General features: G+C 39.6%; 1 pseudogene; it reads right to left on the minus strand.

Moving 5' to 3' along the window:
• Nucleotides 1–595: 595 nt before the first annotated feature.
• On the minus strand, nt 596–1680 carry LOC143399296 (KH domain-containing RNA-binding protein QKI-like; annotated as a pseudogene).
• Between the last annotated feature and the right edge of the window lie 7600 nt (nt 1681–9280).

Below are 9280 nucleotides of genomic sequence, written 5' to 3' on the forward strand. Positions count from 1 at the left end.
AGCTGAAAGAAATTATAGTGTAATTTTTCACTGTCACCTCAAGTGTTTGAGTATTACAAGTTATTCAACCAACAAAACAAAACGAAAATCATAATGGCACAGTGTGTATTATAAATAAATCAAAACAATTGCATGTGTAACAAAAAACAAACAGAGCAGTGGCATATTAAATGAAAATGTAAATTAATCTTGGAGTAACACATTGAAAGATGATCAGTGCTATGGGATGATTTGGGACCAAATATTTTACGACTATTCAGTGCAGGTTCTAGAACCCCTTTCATCCACACAGGGATGGAGTTGGGAGAGAAAAAGCTGAGCTGAAGACAACATTTTATTTATCTTTTGTTTGTCTAGATTGTAAGATTAATGAACAGACAAGTCCCTCAGCCTGCTGCAATGACCACAGGAAAGCAAAATCAATAACCACTTAAGTGATCAGTAGGTAGACATAGTCATGTCATTACTGGGCAAAGAGTTCAGAGACCAGAAGTTCATAGATTAGTTACCAGTATCAGCTCTACCTTCATTCACAATTTTTTTGGAAAGGATGGACACACATATTGGGCCTTCAAACTTTAGTAGTCACTGCACCTCACACACCATTGGGTTTAATAGGGTACTCAAGCACTGAAGTGGTTGGTGCCAACGTGTAAGGTATTTGTAGGGTGTGTAGATCAATCCAGCCTCTAGCCCTGGAGGGACAATTGCAGCAGGAATGTGAGAAATTCCTTTTGGCATGACAGATGTCTGTAATTGTTGGATCAAAGGCATTGCAGTAGGGTCACTGGTGAGAGAAAACGTGTAGCCCCAGTTATAATTGTAGGAGCAGCCTGGGCTGTTGCCACAAGAGAAAAGGCAAGGGCTGGTGATTTAATGTTGGCATCGCTGCAGGTGTCATTCAGAATCAGAAGCTTCATCAGCTGCATCTTCTTCAGTTTGCCCAATACAGTGACACATCATGGATGTACCTTGTTCTCACAATTTTATTGGATGGATTAAAATAAAGGTTCTATAATTTTAACTCAGTTTGAACATTTTTATCTTTCTGCTGCAGGTACCAGTATTTGCCTCAATTCTTCAGTGGCCCTCTATAGTTTTATTTTGATCTATTCTGAGAACCTTCCACAGTGATTAGTACATCTGAATCTTCATGTATATGCTCCCAATTCAGTTGCTCTATTTTGCTCCTCCTCTTTATATTTAATGAGTCTTTGCCTCAGGCCATTGTTTTACCTACAGTTTCTTCCTCAAGCTCTGTATTGGTAAATCCTCTGGGGCCAAAGATACTATCAAGAAAATTAAAATCTAGATATTTGAAGTTTTTGAATTTTTTACACAAATAGAGCACAGCTTTTTATTTATCTGGTTTTAGATGATGAAGAGTCACTCCATTCATTAAATCATACCATAAAAAGGGTAGTAATGTCTTTCTCATTCCACCATCTCACTCCCACACATTCTCCACTCCACCTCTTCTTCTCTGCTCAATCCAAAATTTCTCATTCTTCCCTTGACTCTCCCCCAGGTTATTATGGACCTGCTCCACTTATCAGAGAATATATTTGGCCTTTGGATTTTGGGGGTTGATTTATTTTGTTCCATGATATTCTCCAACTCTGTCCACTTACCTGTCAATGCTGTAATTTCATTCTTCTTTAAGGTTGAATAATATTGCATTCTGCATATGTACCACAGTTTGTTTCTATATTCAAATATTGAAGGGCATCTAGATTGTTTCCACAGTTTATCTACTGGGAATTCAGCTGCTATGAACACTAATGTCACTGCATTACTATGGTGTGATTTTAAATCTTTGGCCTATTCACCTAAGAGTGGGAATGCTGGGTCAAATGGTGGTTCCATTAAAAGTTTTCTAAGGAATCGCCAATCTGCTTTCTCAAGTGGTCAAACCTATTTGCAGTCATAAAAATCAGAATATTCTCTTACAGCACATTTAGTTTCTATTGTAACTGAACAATAGTCCCCACATAATCAAGTAATTTTGCACACCTCTTCTTTTTTGTACTGCCATTTAATGTGTGTACATTAGCAGATGGTACTCTGCTAATTTATTCCTCTGGCAGTAACTAGAGGTGGTTGAAGATCCTGCAGAATTTAGAAAGGATGCTCAAGAGCTTTTGTCCTTCACTACCTGCTTCAGGTTTTCTGGGATTTTCATTTCCCCTGCCAGGCTCCACAGATCACTTCCCCAATTCCTTGGCACCAACACCAGAGAGGAGGAATGGCAGGGGTAATAACTGGGCACTGTCTACTGGGGACCCAGTGTGCCTCTCTGCACTGGCTCCTGCTCTGGCTCCCAGAGCTGAGGCTCGTGGAGGCTGGCTTGTATATAAGCTTCAGTGAAATTGAGGAAGGTGTATGTACTCCAGTATGTGGAGACAAAGTGACATATGCCACTGCTTATGGTGGCCTAGCTGGAAGAACAGTCTTATCCCCTAGATGTATGCTAATAGAGGACTTGGTGATAGGAGACAAATTCTGCTGCTTAGGGCAATCTCTCCAGGAGAATATCAATGTAGACCATGGGGATTTGGGAACAGTCCTGTCACACGCTGCAAAGAATTACACATCTTTTGAAGAACAGCTCATGGTGCAAATCCTTTTGCTTGTAGGTAGAAAACAACATCAGTCATCACTTCGACATGAGGCCAGACCTGTGTGATTTTCCATTCAGAAGGACAAGGAGGCTAACATCTTGGAAAATTTGCATCTGGGAAGGAGCAAGAGCAGGGTTCACCCCCAGTACTCTGCATGGGCACATGGTAAAGGTCCCATGTTTCCAACTTTCCAGTACCAGACACTATCCCAGGAGTCCAATGTGTGTCCCATGGGAGGAGATGAGGCTTTCGGTACAAGGTGAGTGTGACACTACTGCTATCTGAGGACTCCAGTCCAACAATGTCTAATAGTAATACAGTGAAAGCTGATTATGCAAACCTAACCAAATTAAAATAACCCACTATATCAAGAAGTATCATTTCTAAAAGATTAGATGAACACTTATTTATGATATAATTTATATTCTTTTTCTCATGTCATTTCTTTGAAATAGGTTTTATATATTTATGTTACATGTGAATTAGAACAGTAAAATTTTCTCAGAAATATTTGATCTGTTTTCTATTTTCTCATTTACATTTTTTAAGGTAGAATGACTTAACAAACTAACCAAAGCATGATTGGTAATTTTCTAAAAACTAAGTTGTTAACAGAAATAATATTTACCCTTTTATATTTACAGCCAGATATGTAAATTTAATTTGTGTTTATTAGAATAAATTCCACTTTGAAGAAAATGGATGTCTGTTTCAAAACTACTCTTTGAAAAACTATCTTATGAAAGTCCATAACTTAAATAGTATACTAACACAACACTTCTAAATCTATATAGTATAATTGTTTAAAGTTTTTCTTTCTTTTTTTTAGATATACATGACAATAGAGTGGTTTTGGATATATATATATATATATATATATATATATATATATAGAGAGAGAGAGAGAGAGAGAGAGAGAGAGAGAGAGAGAGAATATAATTTACCATTGTTGTGGTTATATATGATGCAGAGTTACACTGGTTGTTTATTCATATATAGAGATAGAAGGTATGCAAATAATCTAATAGGGGATATAAAAAAGCAATCTTTTAACTGTTCAATGTTATAAGCTTCTGCTATTTTCACATTTATGTCCAAAGAAATGCAATGTTGATTTTAAGTGCCTGTTTTCATCATCAAAGTTTTACTATAAAGAAAATAAATAATGTGTTTGCAAAATCATGAAGATATTTTGGTGCCAGGTAATAATAACCAAAGAGTGTCATCAGAAGGAAATTATCCTGATGATAAAGTGGATCTTAATTCAATTGGTGTGTCTCAAGTGACTTCCTTCCCTAGACACAAATATGTTTTCCCAAGCAGTTCATGAACAAAATGTCCATGCTTTCATAAAGAGAGATTATTCTTGTGGTCATGACAACATTTTTCACTCACAGAGGCGACTGCCAGGTGACAACAGCGGATTCCAAACCTGTGTTCTAATATGAGGTTATTTACTATGGGAAGCAGCCGGGTATCTCAGAGCAGATTGATGACACTAGACCTTTCATCATGGCAGACTGACATTAGTTCTCAGTGAAATATGCATTTATCCTTGAGGGAGCTTGTTTTCATTACCTGCAGTGCTTTTGCCAAAACTGTTATCCATGAACTTAGTAAACACCTTAACCATCATTGTGGTATTCAACATGGGGCTTCTGAGCACAATGCTTATGTCACAGCCAATAAAGGGGAGCAATCAGCCATATTCCTACCATAATTACTCTTACATTTCCCCAACATCCTAAAACACCAGGTCTGACAAAAAGGTTGACTGGCTTTTGAGAAGTCAAAGATGAATCTTGTTAGGTGGTTACACACATATACAATACATGATGATGTTTGTGGCATAGGCAGGACACCTGGAGCTGGAATGAGGGCCTGGGACTGGGGGTGACTCCACACACTAGTGACTCACTAGTAAAATGTTTGCTTCCCATTTTAGTAATTCAACCCTATATTGGTCTAGTGCAGAGGACTTAGTTCCAAACACAGGACACAAGAATGACTGCTGTAACCTGTGTCCAAGCCTCCCTTTTGGTACTCATGACAAGGAACATTCGACCAAGTTGGGGCTATTGGGTCATAATTGGTCCTGATAATCAGGGGAATTTGGTTGCCACTGCTGACTCAAAATAAGGAGGCAATGCATGGAAAGAAGCATGTTCTCTCATACTTCCTTGTACTTCAGTTATGGTCAGAATACCAACACAATCCACTTCAGCAGGGCTATTAGTGCACCTATGTTGTCTGGAGTGATGATTTGTGCATTCCACCTGGCACTACTAGCTAGAGATCAACACTAGCCAAAGCATTTTTTGGTGGTCAAGGGAATTAGAATAGGGAAGTGAGAAATTACCAATGATGATCACAGGAATTTGAATTCTCTGGAAAAATATTTATTTCAATGTGAATATATTTGAATATGTTTTCTTCCTCTGTCTAATTCTAGTGTCATCTAACATTGTGTGTTAAAAATACATAACTATCGAAGCCCAGTGTAACATGCCTATAATCCCCGCTGCTCAGGAGACTGATGCAGCAGGATCATGAGATCATAGAAGACTCATGAAAAGCAAGGCACTAAGCTATTCAGTGAGACCCTGTCTCTAAATAAAACACAAGATAGCCTGGGGATGTGACTCAGTAGTCTAGTGTACCTGAGTTCAATCCCTAGTTCAAAAGGAAAAAAAATAGTTAACATTTTATTTCAATATTTAATTTACAGGATATCATAGGTGGGGGAAAATGAACATACTTGAGGTATGTTCAAGTGTATTGTATTCTCTTGCTTGGAAAAGATGAACATTTTTGGGGTGGTGGCTGTTTTATGGATCATCTCATTACATGTAGTCTGGATATCATAATTATCTTCAGGTGGAGACTGAGCGATCATGGAAGTGGCAATGAGTTTTGGTTGACACAGGTAGAATATGGTGCCATTTTTAGTTAAAAATGTGATAGCTTTAGTGTATTTCTCAAAATTGATCACATGTATATTTCTGGCATTAGGAGAAATGCTTTCTGTTGTATAAGCTATGGAGGCTATAATTGAATCCCTTCAATCTTGTGACTCGTGCCCTCCTATGTGTATCTGTTGGGCCACTACGTAGAGAGGAGGAGTCAGGTTGTTCATGTGTCCTTGGATTCACCTTCAGCATGGTTCTGATGCTTCAACTCTTTCATAACCTAGAATAACTAGGACATCTGGCTCGATTTTCATTTTACCAAATGCAAGGAAAGAGTGGCACTAGATGGGACATCAGGATATTTACCATGGAATTTAGCAGCCTAGAGCAGCTTTCTGAGTATAGAATGGCCTTCCTGGTCCATGATTAGTCAGATATGTTGTTGTTGCTGTGATGAAAATCTGACAAGAACAAATTAGTGGAAGAATTTTTTTTGGACTCAGACTTTGAGATTTGTCTGTTTATATATGGCCATCTTTCTTTTTTAAAGAGAGAGAGAGAGAGAGAGAGAGTGTGTGTGTGTGTGTGTGTGTGTGTGTGTGTGAGAGAGAGAGAGAGAGAGAGAGAGAGAGAGAGAGAGAGAGAGAATTTTTTTTAACATTCATTTTCCAGTTCTCGGCGGAAACAACATCCTCGTCTATATGTGGTACCAAGGATCGAACCCGGGCCTCACGTATGCCAGGCAAGCGCGCCACTTCCCGAGCCACATCCACAGCCCATATACGGCCATCTTGATTGCTCTGTTTCTAAACTGAGGCAGAATATCATGGCCTAATGACATAGAGAAAAGAAGCATCTTGAATCATGACAATGAGGAAGTAGAGAGACTTCAGTCTCTCAGAGAGATCAGGAACAAAATAGAAACCTCAAAATCTCATCCCCAGTGACAACGTCATTCAGCCACAGTCTACCTGTATATAGTTACCACCTATATCATTGGATTAATCACTGATTAGTCCCTGAATGCTTTTGTGGGACATCTCCCTTAATTGATTTCTGTCCTCAAATGCATGGCACAGCTGGGATCTCTGAGACCACTCTGATTCATCTCAAGATTTTTGGGGTAAGTGTGTGTTTGGTCAACATTCAAATTATGAATCCTCTGGGAATACTATTAATAGGAAGCCACTCAAATCAGCTGTGGGGCAAAAGAAGAGACAGGAGGTGGAGGTTCAGCATTCAAATTTCTTCAAGCTGCTTTGGGCAAAATATCATCCTTGCTCCTGTGACCTCTGGTTATAGTCACTTTCCAGGTGTTGACCAGTTTACCAGTCTTCCAATTCTACAAGCTATTTTTTTGTTTTGTTTTGTTTTAATCTGGGTCTAGTTCAGATGGGCTGTTGCCCTTTCCTGTTCCTATCCATAGGCAGGATGGCTCCTTGCTGAGAGACGACTGATGACAAGTGACTCAGCATAAGGTCACCATGGGCCCTCACATTCTTCATAGTTCTCTCAGTAGCTCCCAGGTAGACTTTGGTTTCATCTTTGGCATTTCATTTAATGTTCCTCTTACTGTTGACATGCTTTTATGCATTTCACACGTTATACATTGTTTACTTGATCATTTTATGGAATTACCACCAATTTTAGTCTCAAACATTGTGCTTGACATACTTCATTCTGAATTGTACCATAAATAGCCACATTTATTCTTATTTTTTTAATAATCCATGCTTTATTTGGCATGTTTAAAATCACCACCATCCAGACCTGATGGACAAAACAAATTTAGGTCCCTTATTGTCTGTGAAGTTCATCAGTGTCACAGTTTCCAGGGCTGAACTCTGAAAAAAGAGTTGTAAAGGATTCCTCAAGCAGGGAGAATCCTGCCTCTGAACCAAGGCTTCAGGGGTCTGAACTGAGGTAGCTGAGAGTCAGTGTCACTCTGAGATTCTCCTCAGGAATCCTGTCCATTCTTCATGCAGGGAGAAGTGAACAAGTGCCCCCTTCCCTATGCAAGACCACATAGGAAATTCTTCCTGAGGAAAGGTATGTATGGCTGAAGGTGGGAGGAAATGCCAGAGAGGACTTTGCAGCCATTTTTTAAATACCCTAGGATAGAGAAGTCTTCCCAGGGTTGACTCCAGGAGAGTGATAAATAGTCCCCTGAGATTAGCAGGAGGCACATGCAGTCATGCTGGGAGAAGGAAATAGACCTGAGGAGCCCCATTTTCTCACACTGTGCTCCCTCCTACAGCATCTGAACCTGAGTGAGTTCTCCCTAAGGAAATTCAACCAGTGTGGTCTGCCATGCTTACACATAAAATGAGCCTCCTTCAGTGCATTTTCCAGGTGAGGTCCTCTTTGTGCCTTGGCTCTTGCCAGTGTCATGGGGGTGACCCTGTGTTAGTCTGGCCCTAAGAATGTGGTCACTGCAACCCCAGACACAGTTTAAACTCTTCTGATGTGCATTCATGGACTGAAGTTGGACTCCTCCTGTTCACCCCCAGGGCTGGCCTCACTCCTGAACTCTGCCTATGCAACCCCAGCTTCTCTCCTGGCTTCCTCTGAATGCCCTTCCACTGACACTTGCTGGTTGAGGATTCACAGAGTAGCAGCCCCCCTCCTGAGGACCCCAAATCTTCTGTCACTGGAGAACCTATTGTCAGTATGTCCAGCCTCACTCCATGCCACTTGTCCCAAAACATACCCTGTCCTGTGTCGCAGATTGGTGGCATTGACAGTGCATGAGGAGTCATGGCAGGTCACGTTCCTATTACCAAGTGCTTTGTTTCTGTTAGAAGAGAATCCATCAATCCCAAGCCTACATCCCCACATGCAATAGTGTAGAGAAATTGTGTGAAACTTTGTGTGGATGCAGGCTTCTTAGATATTGAGAAACCAAGACTCATGTGTTCCATCTAAGTCATCACAGATAATGACAGACTTCTGCCAATGTGCTGATTTCTACATGTGTTTTATACTTTTTTATGTTCCTCACTGCTCCTCTAGCATATTCCATTGTGATTGGTTTATTTTTTCCCATCATACCACTTTGGTTACCTTTCATATTCTTTCACCTATATTTGAAATTTATTTTCATAGTGGTTTCTATGTGCTTTACATCAATACCAATGTAGTTTGAAATGATGCTGCCTGAGTTCTATTACCATGGTCCCTCTCCTCCTATCCTCATCTGTTCTTCTTGTTTATGATGCTGTTGTCACAAGTCTGATGTGCATACTGAAATTTTTGTGTTCATTTCCATTATTGATTCAAACTATGAACTTTTTTCTCCAGTCTTTAATTCACATGGTAATATGTTAGAAACTAAAATACAAAACTATATCATTGTTAGGATTTATGTTCAACTATTTAAGTACCTTTAGCATAGATATTAATTCTTCAGATTCTCAAGTTTCCAACTATTACCTTTCTTAAGTCTTAGGACTCCCCTCAGTATTGCATGCTGGGCAGGACTACCAGAACCAAATGTGCTCTGTAACTGTCCCATTTGTGGTGGGCATCTCTATTTCACTGTAACCATTATACCTGACAGGAACAAGTTAGTGGAGGGCAGATTAATTTTTGGCTTGTATCTTCACAGGTCTCCATGAGCTTCTGAATCTATCACAGAAACAGCATGGTAGAAGGTCATGGTGGAATATGTAGAAGAATAAAACTAGATCATTATTTCAACAAAAATGAACTCAAAATATATAAATGAGCAATGAAGAGTCATTTCCAAGG

Source organism: Callospermophilus lateralis, chromosome 1 (genome assembly GCF_048772815.1).
Source record: "Callospermophilus lateralis isolate mCalLat2 chromosome 1, mCalLat2.hap1, whole genome shotgun sequence".
Classification (NCBI taxonomy): domain Eukaryota; kingdom Metazoa; phylum Chordata; class Mammalia; order Rodentia; family Sciuridae; genus Callospermophilus; species Callospermophilus lateralis.